This window comes from Watersipora subatra, chromosome 5 (assembly GCF_963576615.1).
Source record: "Watersipora subatra chromosome 5, tzWatSuba1.1, whole genome shotgun sequence".
NCBI lineage: Eukaryota > Metazoa > Bryozoa > Gymnolaemata > Cheilostomatida > Watersiporidae > Watersipora > Watersipora subatra.
Window position 1 is genome coordinate 22,289,989 of NC_088712.1, and position 20,712 is coordinate 22,310,700.

A 20,712-nucleotide genomic window follows, 5' to 3' on the forward strand; every position below is an offset into this window, starting at 1 on the left:
AATGGTTAATATTTTTATATTAACATTTAAATATTAATATTTAATAATAATATTTTAATAAACTTTATACTAAATTTATACATAGTTGAAATACTGTACATAAATATAAAAAACGGATAATTTGTACATACAACTTCATACATTAGTATTTTGCATCCTAACTATTGTTTTAGTTATTTTTTTGATTGCCAGTGCTATGGTATTTTGGTTTAGCCAACTGCCCAATGTAATTAATGACTGCAGTCTCCAGAGCCAACTATAATCATCAAAAGATCAAGACTAAAAAAACAAGGGCTCATAAACTCACCCTTTAGCTTTTTTAAAAACTTGTAGACCGATATGATTGGTTCTATGAGGAAATGATCGAGGGACTATAGTTCGGTGTGGAGAGCTCATCTTTATTCTCCAGATCAAACAACTTCTACAAAAGTAAAATGTTTGTAACATAATATTAAGTAAGAAAGTTGATGACCACTTTATGCATTGAGCCTCTGACCACCTTTTATTTGGTATTTGCAGACATGTTGAAAGTGGGCTACCGTTAAACCTATATTTGAATGCTAACTCTATTTTAATGGTACTGCTATTTGAGACCACTTAAAGCAATTGTTTGAAAAATTGAGGGCCATTTTTTATTGAAGGATGGGAGTAGGACTGAAAGATAGAGTGTTGTTGCATCAAAATAGATGCGTTATGGTATTTTTTTGAGGTATTATTATCGCGTTTATCAAAAGTTTAAAAAAAAGTTTGGGGTATCGATCAAGTCTAAAATAAATTAAAATTATACCGCAAAAAGGTTCACTTTATGCAAAGAAATTCAAAGCAACAGACAAATGGCAACAACTGTTGAAACTAATGTGTTGAAAGGTCTATGCGAGGTCATTGAGTAAAAAGCTTATTAAGTGAACTAGTTAAGGATGACCTACCAGCCCTTGAAAATTAGGTTGGTTACGCATCCAATGACTGGGAAGAAGCGTTGAACTAGCATTTGAGATCTGTTCATCATTGTAACATCTCTCAGGAAAGATGACTTTAATGACTACGTAGGCCTAAACAGATAACAAACTACTGATCCACGACCAGTTGATATGTTGGTGGACACGCCGATAAATTTGATATAGGCATACATAAAGTGCTTGCCAACTGGAAAGCAATACATGAGCTGTTATGGATGAGCAGCTTTCAATGCAAGCAGCTGGGCAAATGGCTTTGTACTAGCCTTTGTTATGAAATATTACCCAAGCCTGTGTCAGTAGACAGCTCGCACCTCTGGTAGTTAAAGTGCTAAAATTTTCAAATAAATTAAGTAATTCCATGTCAATAAGATAATACCATAGTCGTTAAATATAAATATAAACTTGTAAAAATTCATGAATTGATGATATGTCAAGTTTTAACGCTTTGATCCTTGCCGATCTTATCAATGCGTGTCAGTAAACCTGGGCAATATTTTCAGCGATCCAAAGAATAGTATAATGATATTTGATCAAACACTAGTAAAAAACCTACCACCGATGTCATCAAACAGAAAAAAATGGTATTTCACCATTGTTCGGGCTGAAACTATAAACTTTTGTTCAATTTTAAAAACTCGTAAAAAAATTTACAGATCATATCCATCCAGCACACGCTCATCATCATTTCATGACTCAAAATATACTGGAAAAATATAGTTAGTAAAATATTTTCCACCTACAACACAACAAAGTAAGACTTGGTTAATCTTTCCATACTAAATAACTGTAATATAAATTTTGATGCAAGTAAACCTTTAACTCTTTCACTACCACATTAAAATCTTACCGAATGAATATTCTGCCCAAACTAATGAACCAACTTTTTGAAAAGCTGATATACCGCTAGTAATTAAGCAATATCTCGAGAATAAAAGCAGATATCACTTTACTGTAAAATGCATCCTATTCAAAACAAAATTTTCTACAAGATAATTACAAGGTGATTTTGACTCTTGTACAATATCGAACGTTTTATTTGTGTTGAACGAACGCAGTGTGTTTTTCCTTGCTATGACGATAACGATCTGGTTTCACCATTTTGAAAAATAATTAGAAATGGATTAGTTGAAACAAAAATTTTTTAGGTGCACGTGATTGGCAACACAATTGTTTCACTGGAGACAAATTTTGATTAGTCTAGCTAATGTGTAGGCTTCGCAATGAAAAGAAAAGTGAAACCTTATTGATAAGCCGATATATCGTTTTACGGTCACTACATTTATTACCGCGATTTGTTGACAATATTTAGCTAAAAATATTTACATTGATAGCAAGTAGTTGGCAACAAGGTTGTTTCACTGGAGCCAAAATTTGATTAGTCTAGCTGTTCTATAGGCTTCATAATTAAAAGAAAGGTGAAACCATATTGAAAAGCCGATATATGGCTTACGGCCTGTACTTGAACTACCACTAAAGCTGATATATGGCTTACGGCCTGTACTTGAACTACCACTAAAGCTGATATATGGCTTACGGCCTGTACTTGAACTACCACTAAAGCTGATATATGGCTTACGGCCTGTACTTGAACTACCACTAAAGCCGATATATGGCTTAAGGCCTGTACTTGAACTACCACTAAAGCTGATATATGGCTTACGGCCTGTACTTGAACTACCACTAAAGCTGATATATGGCTTACGGCCTGTACTTGAACTACCACTAAAGCCGATATATGGCTTAAGGCCTGTACTTGAACTACCACTAAAGCTGATATATGGCTTACGGCCTGTACTTGAACTACCACTAAAGCCGATATATGGCTTACGGCCTGTACTTGAACTACCACTAAAGCTGATATATGGCTTACGGCCTGTACTTGAACTACCACTAAAGCCGATATATGGCTTACGGCCTGTACTTGAACTACCACTAAACCTGATATATGGCTTACGGCCTGTACTTGAACTACCACTAAAGCTGATATATGGCTTACGGCCTGTACTTGAACTACCACTAAAGCTGATATATGGCTTACGGCCTGTACTTGAACTACCACTAAAGCCGATATATGGCTTAAGGCCTGTACTTGAACTACCACTAAAGCTGATATATGGCTTACGGCCTGTACTTGAACTACCACTAAAGCCGATATATGGCTTACGGCCTGTACTTGAACTACCACTAAAGCTGATATATGGCTTACGGCCTGTACTTGAACTACCACTAAAGCCGATATATGGCTTACGGCCTGTACTTGAACTACCACTAAAGCCGATATATGGCTTACGGCCTGTACTTGAACTACCACTAAAGCCGATATATGGCTTACGGCCTGTACTTGAACTACCACTAAAGATGATATATGGCTTACGGCCTGTACTTGAACTACCACTAAAGCCGATATATGGCTTACGGACTGTACTTGAACTACCACTAAAGCTGATATATGGCTTACGGCCTGTACTTGAACTACCACTAAAGCCGATATATGGCTTACGGCCTTTACTTGAACTACCATTAAAACTGATATATGGCTTACGGCCTGTACTTGAACTACCACTAAAGCTGATATATGGCTTACGGCCTGTACTTGAACTACCACTAAAGCCGATATATGGCTTACGGCCTGTACTTGAACTACCACTAAAGATGATATATGGCTTACGGCCTGTACTTGAACTACCACTAAAGCCGATATATGGCTTACGGCCTGTACTTGAACTACCACTAAAGATGATATATGGCTTACAGCCTGTACTTGAACTACCACTAAAGCCGATATATGGCTTACAGCCTGTACTTGAACTACCACTAAAGCCGATATATGGCTTACGGCCTGTACTTGAACTACCACTAAAGCTGATATATGGCTTAAGGCCTGTACTTGAACTACCACTAAAGCTGATATATCGGCTTACGGTAGCGAAAGAGTTAAAACCAGTCTTTATTTTCATTGGAGGGTCAGTGAATGTCTCAATAGCTTAAAACCTTCCAGTTAGCAAAACCAGAATACATTGAAATCAAGGCTCAGAGGCTAACCATGAGACTAAACCATAAAAATACTCATTTTAATATTATCACCAGAACTATATTGAATGCAAATTTTGATTTTTTGTAATAACAGAGAAAACTATTCTAAGTAGTAACTCTATGTTGTTATTATTGTTATATGAAACAATACCATTTTAAAGTTCTTGTTGGCATAAGTAACAGTAAAAAAAACAACAAGAAAGGCGCACAGCTAATGGCTAAGTCCTGGCAGTTGTTGTCTAAATTAGAGACCATATGAATACAAACCTGGAAAGAAAATATGGAAAAAAAGTTAGATCGTTTTATCTGGTCAGTACATACCTGCAATCAAGAGCAAGCCAGGCATTGTAGCATTATTACGAAACTCAATATCGGACTCTACAAGAAAAACGACAATTGATTAGCATCCATTTATGTTGGCAAGTTAGACAGTACATCACCAGTTAGACAAAGACATGAGTAATGAGTGTAACCAGTGCCAGCATGTGGTTTACAGCGATTGATGAGATTAGCTCTTTCTCTGAACTAAACAGCAAACAGGTATGAGATTACATAATGCCATACACTCAGCTATATACAAAGGGGTGTTTAAATAATGCTTCTTACTAGTTTAAGACCTTTATTTCTTGAACGGGGTTCTATGTTTGGCTCTGAAAGCTAAAGCTCGAGACAAAAACTTGCAAACTAGCATATTAATGTGTATACGAAGAGCTTCACGATTATGCATGTACCTGTATCATGGTTCGTTAGACAATCTTCAACAAAATGTTTACAAACAAAAGCAAGGCTAAGTCAAAATAGTCATTTTCTCTCAAATAATATCTGCTACTGTGAATGTTTACATAACCAGATAAACTCATTCGCACCCATGCGCGAGTTAACGCAAGTTAACATGCGTATTTATAACATTGTCAGGCACTCAACGCGTGTTTACTCGCGTCTGAAATTTACCAACTCCTTGCATCATTATTTTTTAGTTATAAAATAATACTTTTAATTCGCTATAAAGAAAAATTTCTGGCCAATCAGACAAACTTTAAAATATGCTTCTGTGACATCTCCGACAAAAGTTATAACCCGTTAGTACACCTATCTCAATATCTACCAAAACCGGAAATCATCATGCTGACTTGAAATTTTATCGTTTGTGATAATCTTTTTTCAACTTCAGCAGTAAATATGCAGATCAAAAAGTGGTAAGACACTGAAAGACTGCATAAATCAAATTAAAACATTATTTTTAATGTTTCAAAGTTTCTATTAACTTTTAATTTTGCCAATTTGAATCGTTATGCTCGAATAAAAATGCATTCTCCACGCTGCCAGCTGTAGTCAGACTGACGTTATCTTTCAGTTTCGATAGGATCATATTGGTTCTGAGAGCTGTCTATGATATCTGAAAAGTCAAGAACAGAGTTATTGAACATATTTTTATTATTTGAAACATTTTCATGAAGTTTTATTCGTGTTATATTGGCATATAGATTTGCTATGCATTTGTTTGAAGAAAAAATTCAAAGTTTCTCGTTGGGAAAAATTTGAAGTTTCATGATTTTCGTGTTCGTGACTAACTACATCTGTATAAATAATCTTTATAACTATGTATTGTCTGTAATAAATAACTAATTTCAGTCAAACTTAGTATATTTTGCAATTTTTATGGTGCAAATCTAACTTTGTTTCAGCAAATGACATTCTTTTGAAAATTGGAAATTTCCTAAAACTACCTTCTTTGATGCATGAATCTACATAAAAGGGATACGAGTTGTTTGTATGAATATAATATAATTTGAAAACGGAGATTTGGCTGGTTCTTGTGAAATTTGAATGAGTAAATTATCTTAAGTTTGTTTTTTGTAGTAGTAATTTGAATTACGGCAACTTTCCGAAAATCAGCGGTATCTGGGGCAAATCGCCTAAAAATTAGGCAGGTGCGAATGAATTAATATCATTCAATAAAATCAATAATATGTAAATCCGCGACAAAGAGTTTTTCTCATGTCATGCGTATCTAATACGCTTAACAAAGCCCTGCAATTATCAGTTCCTGCAAATCACTTGACATTTCTACCGCTTGCTTCAGCTTTTATGACTCTTATTGCTTCAGCTTTAGCTATTATTGGCTTGCGTGCTCTGGTGGGTTCTTGTCCCAGCTTAGTGCTTTATGTATGTACGAAGATGTTGGTTCTAGTAAGTGTTTCGATCAAGTTTTATTATTCACAGGTGTGTTTTGCCACTCTCTAGCTAGCTCTGCCCTATAAGCCTGACTCTTATTCGCTCCGAGAGCCACATAATGCGTGTATAATGAGTCTGTGATAATATTGCAAAATACTAGATATACCGCAGTGAAAACATTGGCCTTGCCTTGAATGTGGCAGCAGTGAATAACAACCCTGTCATATTTAGCCATACCATGTCAATTACCTTTTTTGGTCGCTATAACTTTATCTCTATCTCTTTCTTCAAGTATATGGAACAATTCAAGTACTGTTCCATATACTTAAATTGTAATTACAGGTGAAAATGATTTTCTATCATTTTGCAGGTACAACTACAAAAACATTGAATCTTAAATCCAAAGAATAGAGAGTAAACTTTTAAAAACACTACCCTGCTCAAACTTAATTTAGCAAGTAGCATTGACTGAAACATGTTAGATATCCAGTGTTATATTTCAGCAGCCTAATTTAATCCATAACACCAGAATAGTAATTGTGATATTAAAATACAATTATAATTATTTCCATAGATGCATTAGTCCATAGCAGGCATAGTTGTTGAGTATCGCGCATCTTTCAAGCGACTAATCCCAACATTTATTCATTGTGCTTCAATAATTCATGTGCCAAACTCGAACTCAGAAGTCAAAATTCTAGCAAACATGATAAAAATACTCAAACTTTCTAATGCCAAAAATTGAGAGAAGATAAACTCACATTTCCAGTGAGTATAATTACTCAGGACAAATATTAGGGGAGAAGTGGGATATATGGAAACAGGGGATACATAGGTATCCCATTATTAGAAATTGTTTACTTTATTTTAGTTTTCTATTGCTTGTATAATATTGTCCAATCCAAAAATAGGTCACTGCTGCCATCTTAGTTTCTGTCAAAGTGAAAATGTCAAGCATGGAGGTAAGTTACCTTTCATCAGTACTGTTTCGTAAATTTACTTAATATTCTAGCAGGTTTAACATGCAGCAAATGAATGATGTTTACTCAAATTTTTGTTTTTAACATAAATAAACATCTTTTAACCGATTTGAGACAAAATTTAAAACTAATCTGTAAATAGCTTGAGAGTTATGGCACTTTACAAAAGTTATAAGCTGGGTATACATGGGCCATTAAAGATGAGGGTAGTTGGACCAGTTGGCCCAACTAATCTACTGCAATGCAAGCGCAAAGACGGATAGATGGGTCAAGCGGCCAAGTATAATTTTATCATAACCCATTCAATTTACGCTTTTAGCCAATACCATAGTTTTATAAAAAGAAAGCAGCAAAAATCTATACGTCAAATAATTTTATGGGTAGTGCTGTAATAAGATATTAAATGAAAAGCTTTCAGTTATATGTATAGCCTAAGATCATGAAATTTGCCCTTATGCCCAAGTTTCCTCAAGTGGTGGCCTCTGAATCCTCCATACTGACCCATGCATCTTTCTTCAAAGATAGATGGCCCATTGACTTTACTATATGAAATTATTTGAATGCAGTTGAGAGAGCAAAAGTAAAACCATGTTCACCGATGCACTTAACCAAGCTCTAAGAGCATGCAAAATTATAAATACAACGCAAAAAAACCTTAGTTATTTCATATTAAAAATGTAACTCTTTTATTGGCTCAAGTATCCTACTTCTCACCTACTCTGCACTAACAAAAACCAACCACAATACAAGGACAGCACAACACAGAATGGGTAAGGTCTGTTGGTTAGGTTATTGAAAGCTGGCTGAAATCATCATTGTTAAAGACAGGGTTTATCTCTATACGAGGGTCAGTGTATGTCTCAATAGCTCAAAACTTTTAAATTAGACAAAAACAGAATACATTTAACTCAAGGTTCAGAGGCTAACCAGGATACTACACCATGAAAATATTCATTTCAATGTTATGACTAGAACTATATCGGTTGCTAAATGATTTTTGGTAATTACAGAGAAAAACTATTTTAAATTGTACTCCTTTTGCTATTATCATTACTATATAAAAACAATGTGAATATTAAATTTTCTGTTGGCATAAGTAACGATAACAAAACAACAAGAAAAGTGCACAGCTAAAGGCTAAGTCGTCGCAGTTGTTGTCTAAATTAGAGACCATATAAATGAAAGCCTGGAAAAAAAATGAAAAAAAGTCAGATTGTTTTATCTTGTCAGTACATACCTGCAACCAAGAGCAAGCCAGGCATTATAGCATTATTACGAAACACAATGTCACACTCTACAAGAAAAAAAGACATTTGATTATTAGCATGCATTTATGTGGACCAAGTTAGAGAGTACATCACAAATTACACAAAGACACATGAGTAATGCATGTAGCCAGTGCCAGCCAACAGAGACAGTGATTGTTGACACCCTGTTGACAGTGATTGATGAGATTAGCTCTTTCTCTGAGCTAAACAGCCAACAGGTATGAGATTACATAATGCCATACACTAAGCTATATACAAAGAGATGTTTAATTAATGCTTGTTACTAGTTTATGACCTTTATTGCTTGAACTGGGTTCTATGTCTGGCTCTGAAAGCTAAAGCTAGCTGGAGGCAATACATGTCCCGCAGGATACTGGAGAAATATCAAGCAAATTTTGGTCATTGAGTTTTCTGATGATAGGCTACACGCAAATTCGTTGCAAACTAGCATAATAATGGGTATACGAAAAGCTTAATTATTTTTAATGTACCTGTTTCATGTTTGGTTAGTCAATCTTCAAAAAATGTTTTAAAAAAAAACAAGGCTTATGGCAAAATATATATTTCCCCTTAAAGAATATATGCTACAGTCAATGTTTACATAACCACATTAATTATATCAATCAATAATATAAACATCTGCAGCAACAGATTTTCCTCATGCCATGTGTATCTAATACGCTTCACAAAGCTTTGCTAGCAAAGCTTTGCTGGCACTTAGTTCTAGGCTTCTAGCATTATAAAACGTTTATTTTACATGAATTTTTTGTCTTGAATCTCTATACCGAAATGTTAACTACTGCTAACCTTTGCCTTGAAACGGTAGCTTTGATTAGCATATAGTAGGCCTACGGAACTAATTTTTGTATGAGTATTACAATATAAATTATATATTCTTTCAGAATTCAATTAAAAACTCTTTCTGTAAACCATTTTTAATTAAACTTTTGTTATAGATCTTTGAATCACTTGAATTTTTGAGAAGTTGGAAAAATTTGGGATTTTAAGGATATAACGTAAAGCATGCATCCGACAACCAGCTAGCAATGGAAAATTATTCAGTGATGCATATCTACCAATGTCTACCAATGATCGCAACACTCGATTCCTGAAAATCGCTTGACATATGAGCTTGACTTGACTTGAGTATGAAGCAAATGTTAAGCTACAGTCATCCAAGCTTTCATTGAAAGTCGTATATTTTTGTTACTTTGGATGAGCGACAACAACAAATCCTGTAGCCCAGTGTAGTCCCCAAAATTCAAGGTAAAGTAAAATCTAAAGCAAAAGCACACATACCTGCTGCTTTCATTATTTGTTTCATTTCTTAAATACAGTTTTATCCTACTCACGTTGGTCTAAATCAGAAACTTGCAGCCACATAGATCTTCTGCCAGCTCAGTTGTCCTCCATTGATAATACTTGCACTAAAAAGCGTTGCTGACATGAGATGAGTTAAATGAATTAGATTTGAAGCTTAGATTCGATCCCGAGTGCACTCCGAGTTCACGCAAGCGATAGTAAATCCTACAGAAAGAAATGTGGTTATCAGCACAATTAAATTAGGTGTATGCCCATACGCAGCTACGTAATTTGTTTAATTTTTTGGCTGTTGGATAAATGAAGACTCAGGGTTTACACAGCTGTCTGCAGGTTTGAAGCAGGCCTTACCTTAGCCTATGCAGAAAAAGTATTGTAACTCTTTGATGATTTCAATATAACAGAGAGAGTTTACTATCAGGCTTGTACATTTTTGATGGTTTTAATTTATACGCTACGCTACAGCACGTACACTAATATGTATAGACAATATACATATATGTTTAAAACAATAGCTGGGAGAGACTTGCCAAATTATTGGTTTAAAAGGCAATGATGAAAGCGTGCATAAATTTGAGCACAATTTTTAAAAAACAGTATTTTTGTATTGTATAACATGTTCTAGGACATACAAGTTTGAACCATACAAGTGATTTTAATGCCTTGCCAACCCCTTTTGGTAATCTCTGCCATCTGGTATGCCTATGGGATTTATTTGAAGATCTTAGGGCTTTCTGCAATGCTTAAAAAACAGCACACATTTCACAAGCTATTGGCAAGCGAAATGCATCATGACTAACTGCTTGTCAATGAGAGAAGTTTAAAAAACACTAACATTAAGCGGCAATGAATTTTTTTTCAAATCAGTCAATTTGAAGTTAATTAGTGATTGCAGCAACATGCCCTATCTAGGGCAACAAGCCATAATGGAGAGCTAGATTTAATGATGAGAAGTTGTGGTTCATGTGACTCTATTTAACCCAACTGGCTCAATGTGAAGTCTGCATTGTGAACTACATGACATGTAAATCAATATAAAACAGTTGCAAATACTTCTAACAGATTAAAATATACATATTGGTGCAAATGTTTTAGAGGCAGCTCAAGTGAATAGAATTAGCCATAAAATGTAAAATAAACATGAAATCAGAAATAGGCAGTGAATGTAACAAATATTAATGTGTGTAAAAGTTCAACAGTTTGCTAAAAATGAAATACACAAAATAATTGAGAAAAAATTGCCTTGTTGCCTTCTGTGGCTCGTCTTGGTAGAATAAAATTGAAAATATTGTAGACTTTGAAACTTAAAAAAAAACTTTATAAACTTAGAAGCTTTATCACCAATAGGGTAAGCTTGTTAAGCCATATTGCTCAGGACAACAACTGCCGCTTTACTGACCAGGTCTAGAGGAGACAGTAGACCAAGATGAGCCGAGAATGCGTAAAACTAAACAGAATTAGTGCACATCTCGGTGCCTAAAATAGTCCTAGTCTCAGCCACACCAATCGCAGCAGAAGCAGCAGCAGCTCTCCATCTTATTCATCCCAGCAACCAAAGACTGGAAAGATTATTAGTATTTAATAAAAATGTACCTGTTATATAGTCAGGACACATATGTTGAAGTAATGATCTATTACACCTTGAAAACAAAGAAGTCTGGGGCTGATGTTTGCTAGAAATATGTTTAAGAAATGGCTAAAAATAATATAAGTATTTAAATTTATTACATATATGTTAAAGCCTATAAAGTAAAAGCCTACTCATATTAAAAGATTTGATTGCACTGAAATATCACTTGCTACTGCGCTATGATGACACAGTGTAGTGGCAAATTGTCACTACCATTGATACAAGGTAAAAGATTTGGTAAAATGTTATCTCAGCATTACAGCATCTACTGAAATGTCAGTATCTAGGTCGTTTCCAAATGACATCCACTGCTTTCATTTAGCTACCAATTATGAAGCCTGGTTATGTAATGTTAAACCAATGACTCATAACACAGAAAATCCCTCTCGCTACCCCTTTTATCTAGCTAGTCTGTAAATCATAGGCCAATCATGAGAACATATCATGTCCTATGCATATATAACAAAGTTATTCACTGCAACTGCTTGCTGTTTCATTTAATTTTTTTTCATATTTATTAGATAGAGCTATGGAAAAGCTAGAAACACTACACAAGTTTTGTTTCAGATTGATGATGTTTGATAGGTATAGAATTGGGCTCGATGTACCTCGGGTTTTTTTAATCTCTGTTGTCTAAAGCACGTCAACAGACTATCCTGCATACTATGCCGCAACTTTGATGCCACAAAATATCCTGATCTCACAAAAGGTTTGCTATTAAAAGTTGTTAAGTTTTTGAGTCATTATAATTGCTCTTTTCTTTTATTTCCACACAACATCACTTGCTTTTACCAATTATTCCATTAGCCAGTAAAATAAACTTCATACCAACATGTCAATATCATGTAACTGCAAGGTTTAAAGACAAGGTCACAAAACATTTTTATGTTATTCTAATCACTTAGCTTTGGTAGGGGATTACGTTATTCTTGCAGATTAAGCGGATTAACAGTTGACATAAAACCATGGTCAGGGTTGTCATCATTATGAGAAAACATAACTACTCATTAATGAGCACTGCCCTCACTTGTGCTTGGATATAAAACTCATAGCAATTGCAACAATTGCCAGTCTAGACATCTATATATTTGCATTAGCCTAGCCGTGCAGTAGCACTAGTAAGTGTGTCACAGCCATGATGCTGTCAGGATAATTGCATTACAAACTTTTACTATGGGTAGTATGCACTATACATGCTGTACAAGTATTTTATAATGCATACTAATGAGTATTGATTCAGTGACAGTATTACCTTCTGCACAGTGTGCAATGCTAGATACAGTGGAAGTGTTGCTAAGGTACATTTCGTAGTGTTACAAGCAATAAAAACCTCTGCATTACGGTTGATTGTACATACATGCACAGTACATTTTCATGAAATATCATTCCAAAATCAAGTATAGTGTTGAAAATTGCAACACAATTGCAAGATGTGGATGGCATTAAAATTTGAATGTAATTAGGCAAACAAGTTGATCACCACTAGCATATTGTAGCTTATATGATTGGAATCTGGAATATGATATGGGACTTACTAGACAAGTTCAGTAGTGCTAACAATAGTATTGGACGATCTTGTACAATGCAGTACAGATGCTTAGAAAGTCAGTAGTGTCAGCTGGTTCACAGTATCATTTTCATACTAATTCACATTTGCAGTACGCATGCAGTTTCAAGTTTTTAAGAATGTGCATTAGTACTATGTATGAATTGCTGGGTTTTAGGTAATGAGTCATGAAAGTAAATAGGCAGTGGATGAAAGTAGGAAAATTACAGTAGGAGCACGGTTTAAGTAACAGAAAATGTCCATTTTGCCTTGTAAAGTTGTAATGCGGTGGAAAATTACTGTTTACTGAGCTGCAATTACACAGTACAGATTTAACGCATCACAACTCTGAACCATTCACACAAATCAGCAGTCTGATTGCATTACAATTGTTTAGCGGAGTTTAATCAGCAAGAGCTTGGTTTGAATGGGTCTACTGTTATATCTAAAAGTACAAGTATACACCACAAAAAGTTGCATTGTTTCAATAGACATTATTAAAACTGCAAATTAATAAAATGTTGCAAGTGATCAACATTTCACTGTAAGTTTAAAGTCTGTTGTTAGAAAATTCTGAACAATGTTCATACTCCTTGAGATAATGTAATCTTTAGTTTTGCGCAATGAGAATGCCTAGGCAAGTAAATGCATTCAGCTAGTTTATAAACAATGCTTACATTAGTAGTGCTGCGGCTCACTGAGATTTTTTATTTTTATAAACAATCATGAAAACAATGTAGCATAGTAACACACTTGCGTTGGTAAACTAAAATTTTCTTTCCTAACTCAGAGTCACGAAAAACTTCAAAGGCTGAAAAGAAATTAACTTCTAAAAGCTTTCCTTGAAGCAAAGCAGTTGCTACTGCTCAAGTATGTAAATTTGATGTAGCTTGTCATGTTTTCACTTTTCAGACCCCAACTATATATCTTACAAAGGCTTTAAAGATGTGGTTGCGTCAAAAAATTTGATTTAATTAAATTAAGACCCATAAAAGGCTGAAACATCAGCTACAATTTGATGCCATTTTTGTCTTTGTAGACCAACCCTGTTCAGAGATATATGCATTTAAGTGGGGCCCGCTTTTAAAAAGCTCATGTTCCAGCGGGTGCTTCTTTCGTGACGTCACAAGCAATATATCTGAAAAGAAACCACGAGCGATAAATATGAGGTAGCTTCCTTAGTCAATCATCAGCGTAGAATTTTTATATAGGCCGTAACAAATGTTGTCAGTCGTAAGACGCGTTGGCTGTGATCTCAAATTTAGGAATATTACTATATTATTAAATCGCATGGACATCGATATTTACTAAATTAATTAACATCGTTACTTTAATGAATTACTCGATCGACACGTTTTATTGGTGAACAACATGATTGTAAAAATTGCTGCGAAGGTGACTGTGAGTTTTCTTGGCATCAGGTAGTAAAAGTTCTACGGAGGAAGATTGGAAAATGGAGATAAATTTATCTTTTACTATGATTCTCCTATAAAGTTTCCTGTTGAGTTTACATTCAGATTATATTTCCCTGTTTGAGGCTGAAATGTAATTTCCTGCGCGTGCGAGATACGTATGTACAGTGAATTTTTGATGGCTTCTTTCTAATCTTTAGCATCTAGCAATACAATGGCTTAGATTGATGAATATACTAAAGGTAATATTTTAGTACTCAATAATACATGTACTAATTAATAAAATTATACATTTTTGCTATCACTAATTATCTTTTTATGTTTTTTTATCGGTTCTCCTAGCTACATTTGCTTCAAATTTTCTGTGGCAGTTTTATGTAGTAAATTAGATTCATGATTTGACTTTAGATGTTCACTTTTCACTTGTAGAAAGTGAAGAAAATCGATTGATCAATGCAAATCTTTAATTTCCAGAACCGAAGCTCCGAATCGTTGGCTTGGCGTACTTGTGCCTTTGTTAAACGTTTATTCGTTTTTAAAATTACACTCGCAGTCTATCAAACTCCCAATTTGAAAGCTTTCAGTAGATACTCTTTAGAATGACATATTTATGAATGACATATTTTTATTGCCTTTGTGTTACTGATTACAGGATGTTTATGTCATCCCACCATCCGAAGCAGCTTTGTCAGTATAGAAACTGCCATAAAGGGAAAAGAGAGACTTGAATGTGTGCTGTATAAACCATGTTTTGTTTAAGTTTCTTGCAGTAGATGAATTTGTCTTATTGTAACAGCTAAAACTATGTGAGTGGCCACGAATTGATGAATATTTTTAATAAAAGCTTTATGCCGGGATGAAAATATTTTGCTTGTAAAAATTATATAATAGCATTATATTGTTGACGATAATGCAAAACATGATTTACAGAATATTGTATTGAATTGGATACGGTATATGGATGTCCGCAGAGCTGGAGAATGTGAGTTCAAATCCAGTTTGCAGCAGACTTCTCATCCTTAAAACTCTATCCCTATGTATATTATTTTCAAAGGTAGTAAGAAACTAGTTTTCAGTGTTGGCAATGATATACGGCCCCGCACCAAGGATAGGCGACGGACATAACGTCGCACATACATACAGTTTTGTATAGGGACATGTCCCTATACGACACGGGCTGTATATCGTTAGTGTGGGTAGCGGCGGAAGTGTGCTGATACAAAGACCTTATTATACAGTTAACTTGACAGAATTACCGTAGACCGGTAGAATTGGTAGTCGGTACTCAAATCTTTACACAGCATTTAGAAAAAGTGAGCAAGACTAATTTTTAATTTTTGTTATTTGAGGCCTTTGAAACATTCATAATAATGTATCTGTAGTAGGGTTTAAAATTTTATTCTAACCAACATGAGCAAATACAAAATAAAGTATATGCCGATAGAGCCGCGTAGGATTAGACTTTTATCGCAAATAGCCGATGTGAATACGAGATATATTGACAGATAAATTCACTTGTGACATCATTTTGGGCAAGTCTGGGCATGTTTTTTTGGCCTGAGCGTTTTTACGGCGACCATATTTTTCCGATTTTAATCTTCAAATATCTTGGCAATGAGATTGCCTAACACAACATACAACATATCAACTGATAGAGAAAAAAATGCTTTCTTTTAGGATCAACTCAAATTTGACACAACCACATTTTTAACAGTAAAAATCCTACCAACAGAAAACAGTATAAGCCTACAAGCGTTGCGAGGTAGCATCATATCCTAAAAAACAAATGAGCTAACAACGACTCTTTTTTATATAGGCCTATGTTGGGTAATATGTGATGTGCTCTCATGTGTGACACAACAGTTGTGATGCAGTCCACCAAAAAAATTCACAGACGTTAAAACTAATCACTTTTTGTCAGATTTAGCTTTCTGTAGCAGAGTTTAATGTATGACACGAGCTAATTAAAGTTATCAAAGAGATTTTCATGAAAATATTAAAATGTTGATATAATCTACATGTAAATTGTTGCAACTTTTACCTACTATTTATTGAGTATAACGCATAACTAATCTTGATGTCATTATTTGGCAAATAATTTCCATAAACTTTTTGAAACAAATATTTTGAAAGGGTCCATTACATAAAATTTTAAAAAGTGTTTTAAAAAACTATTGGCATTTTTCAATTTGTTGAATTTCTGCATGTGGTTTTATGTGATTTGGTTGCTGGGATGTTTCAAAATTAAAATGGTTAACATTTAAGTGCAATTATAAGGCTATTAGGTTAATTATAGGTTGATTAGAATTAGTCCCATTGTTTTCCATTAACTACTGTATGAACACATGAGGAATCATTGATAATGAGACAGTATGTGTATTTTGATAAACAACAAGCATGACTATTGATTTAATTTTTGAGGTCTGGGCACATTTCTTTTCTTGTGAGCATTGTAACTGGAATTGAGTTTCGCAAATTTTAATCTTAAAATATCCTGCTTGTCCGAACTCCGAAAACCACCAGCAAAATTCCATATGATAAAAAACTTCAATACTTTTTGATTAACTCTTCAAATACTTGACAGGTAAAATTGCCTTAAAGATATTAAAGCAAATGAACTATGTATAAAAATTGAGACTAAAATGTCACAAGCATCTTAATTACTGTTTAAACCATATAAGAAATGCTGACATTTCGGGAAGCACAGCGAGAGTTATATTAACGTGAAATAGACAGCAAGGAGAACCACACGTTTTTAAAAAGCTTGCGAAAAATCATGGCAGCTTTGACTATCCATCATAAGTGGCCTCTGAGCACAAGTTTTCTCATCCTGCATATATGCAAAAGCTGCAAACAAGATGCCTGGAGGCTTGTATAGGCAGTTCATTAGCTCAGCCTTTTCATTAGCCTTTTCATCACCCAATACAAATTCCAACCAGTTCTATTTGTAGATGGATGAGAGTGTAAACTAATCAGTGGTAGTGTTCTTTTAAATAGTTTTTACAAATTTTTGTTGCTCTTTGCTGATTTTCTAGCCATAGTACAATATTGCTAGGATTGTTCTTGGTCAGTGTGACAACCTAATCTTCTAAGCTCTTATTATCCTTGTGTTTTTCTTTTAACTGTCTCTGGCAGTAATGTTTCATGAATGGGCCAAATTCTAAAAACTATATCTCAGCAAATTATCACAGCAGGAATTTATTTTTCAAAAATAATGTTTGCGTTGCAACTTTTCAGTCTTAACCTATTACAGAAAATTTTATTAAATTTTGCATGCTTGTCACACAAACTAAGCAAACAGCCCATTTATTCAGTAGTATCATTTTTTAAGCGACACAGATAATTGCTTGAGAATAGCAAAGCACATCTGCCCTTTATCTTTGGTAAACAATATTGTTATGAAAGTAATGTGCAAGCTATCTTCACAACTAACTGTCAACCATGGTAATGTTATGCAGATGTAAGTGTGTCATGAGTAGATTATCAACAAACAAGTTTTTCCAAACTGTTTATATATACCAGTACAGCCTACACTAACAGATGTGTCAATAAAGTATAGTGAGTATGCCTAGGCAAACAATTTAAACCAATTGAAGCTGAATGGTCGACGCTGGTAGTGGCATTCTTGGGAATCAGTTTGCATGTTGTAGGTTTGACTTCCCTATTATGCAATGTTTATCCCAAACCTCCAACCATGGCTTGGAACCAAGGAGGTCCAGGGCTGTTATTACCAGAAAACTAGTAGCCTACCCTGTCAGTCTGGCACGCTGAATTTGCAAAATTATTACACATAGCTGCAAGGTGGTTAAGCTGGGCCATCGTTAGGGTGCACAGCTGCTCCGCCAAATATTTTGAGTTCAATTCTCCGTGCAATGTTTTTCCTAACCTCTATATTTAGCTTTAGACAGATGGACAGACACGGCTTTTATTAATATTTTTAGTATCATTCTAAAAACTGTCTTCACAACCGAGTGGCTGGTAGTAGGTCAGCCAAGGCCTTAGCTTGAGGAATTTGACTTTAACGAGTCCTTCTACTGAGGAGTCTTCCTTAAAATTTGACATAAATATTCCTATAAAGTATACCTATATGAGTATAGTCACTGATATGGACCATAACATAAAGAGGGCTCTTGTTTGTAAACTAAGGAAAGAGAAGATAATTCTGACAACTTATGGAGAAGTGCTTTCTGCAAATCCTACTATTTTAACTGATTTTAGATTCATCAGTATTCATAAGAAATCTAGCTCTTAGCAGCACTGTTTTCTAAGTTGTTTGAAAAACTGTTGAGCACTGCCCTCAGAGAGATATGAGAAAAGCTAGCTGATTAATGTCTCAATCACTCCAATTACTACAGATAACACTTTTGCTTGGACATTCTCCAGCCTTCAAAGCTCAAATCTTGCCCTTTGTACATCTTCTTAATATCTTTTTTTTACTCTTGCATCACCTGGGATGGTTATATAACTAATCTTAACCCATGTTGTTTCTTTTATGATTAGTTCTAAACCTTTCATTTTGTCATTTTCAGACACTGGCTCTACCCTATGGTTATACCAATATGCTGTGTGTGGCATGTGATGCTTCTCACAGAAAGTCCAGCAACCTGCTGCAGTCACTTGATCATGTCGATGGTTGTATTATGTTTGTGCAATCTTTGAGCACTCATTTACAATATGGCTGGTACATCTTTTGTCTTACACAATCTGAATTTAACATCATTCATACTCTCCTCAATCCATGCTTTCCTGGCATTGGTTTGCAGTGCTTAGTCTTGTGCTGCTGTTATTAGACTATCTACCTCTTTCTAAAGGCTTCTTCTTGTCATCCACTTTTGTGTCCCCGTACTCTCTGATTACTTGTTTTTATTTGTTATTTTTCATTCATCAGTTTCGGTGTATATTATCTAGCATAGCAAATTTCCGTTTTTCTCTAAATTCTATATTTGTATTCCTTCTTCATTATTAGTTATCAGTTTATTTAAAATATGTATAATTTCTTCACTCTGGTCCTTGTGTATTTCTTCAGAATGCGGCCTTCATACTTTACAGTTATTATTGTTATTATTATTACTAGTCCCATGGCAGTCCGCTGTATCTTGAGGAATGGTCATGTGTGTCGATAATGTGCAGAGAATAAGTATATTTTTGATTATTCTATCCTTAAAGAAGGCAGCTCATTATTGCATGCATTAAGGTAGTTGACTCTTAAGCTGTATACCACACATTTGAAACCAATAAAAACAACGATTTCTAAATCTCTAACCCTGGCTTCAGAGGCCCAGACAAAAATTCCATATACTATAGAAATGATTGACTAGTGTCTGTTCTGTTTGATGTGCTGTTATTAAAACAGGTAGAAAAAGAATGCCTGAACTGGTTCTTCATTAAATGAAGTAATGCGCTTAAACACTCTCTGCTTGATAAGGTAGCATTTTATTGGCAAAAGGCAATGTTTTATTATTTAGAATTATATAAATATAAAATGCTAGTAGAAGCAAGAAAATATCTTCTTTGTAACTATTGATGCATCATTGTAGTAGTAGCCAATGAACTAAGACAAAATAACTGGGGTTTTGCTGCCTTCATCGCAAAACTAGCTGCATGCGATTCTCACAGTATGTTTGTTCAATTGTAGACAGAACAGTGTAAGCTTGTTAATTAGTGGCATGCTTAATGGCCTGTTCATGGTTTTCTGAACACCTGTTAAGAAGTCGATTAACACTTTCAAGCAGTATAGGCCGTGCGCCAAGGCAGTTTATCTTGCATTTCCATTTGCACCGTTTTTCAGGGGAAATTTATGCAGTGCTTTAGACTAATTGTTGTATGGATAATTCAAAGCTGAAGAAGTGCCGTAGCTGTCATTTCCACTTCTATGAGAGATTTGATAAAAATGATTTTTTAGGATTTATCTCCCCTGTAAAAACGATTCTTTCCATAGAAGCATCAGATTAGCAACTTTTTCAACAAAATTATTTTGCAGTGATTTAGAATGTCAGGGTAAAGTCAAAATTTACTTTCTATCTATTGTTGAACATTCCATATCCTATGATTGTTACATGCGCACTTAAATTATATACATGTACATACGTATATGTACATAGGTATATAACCATAGAATTCAATAGCTTGATTTTACAATTCAAAATAAAAACATTATAACTATGTTTTATAAACTGACACTGATGAATCATACAAAATAATAAAAACACATTGTGAACATTTTGTATGTGTTTGAATAATGGTGTTTCTACTTTTGTAGAAATTATCTTTTAAATTTATTTGTTATTGTATCGTATTTTTTTAATTATGTATCAATATGTTGTTGATTAATTAACATTAATAACCAAAGACAAATTTTTTAGCATAGTTCTGCATGATCATACAAACATAGT

The 20,712-nt window shown here is 34.5% G+C and overlaps 1 protein-coding gene and 1 long non-coding RNA gene across 2 annotated transcripts in view; both read right to left on the reverse strand.

Moving 5' to 3' along the window:
* Positions 1-20,712, reverse strand: part of LOC137397202 (uncharacterized) — a 98,552-nt gene that overhangs the window by 70,295 nt on the left and 7,545 nt on the right. The window lies entirely within an intron of this gene.
* On the reverse strand, positions 943-9,864 carry LOC137396993 (uncharacterized). Its single transcript, XR_010978689.1, has 4 exons — positions 9,765-9,864; positions 8,382-8,438; positions 4,311-4,367; positions 943-1,049 (listed from the first exon to the last, which is right to left on the reverse strand). It is a non-coding gene; the product is annotated as an uncharacterized lncRNA (long non-coding RNA).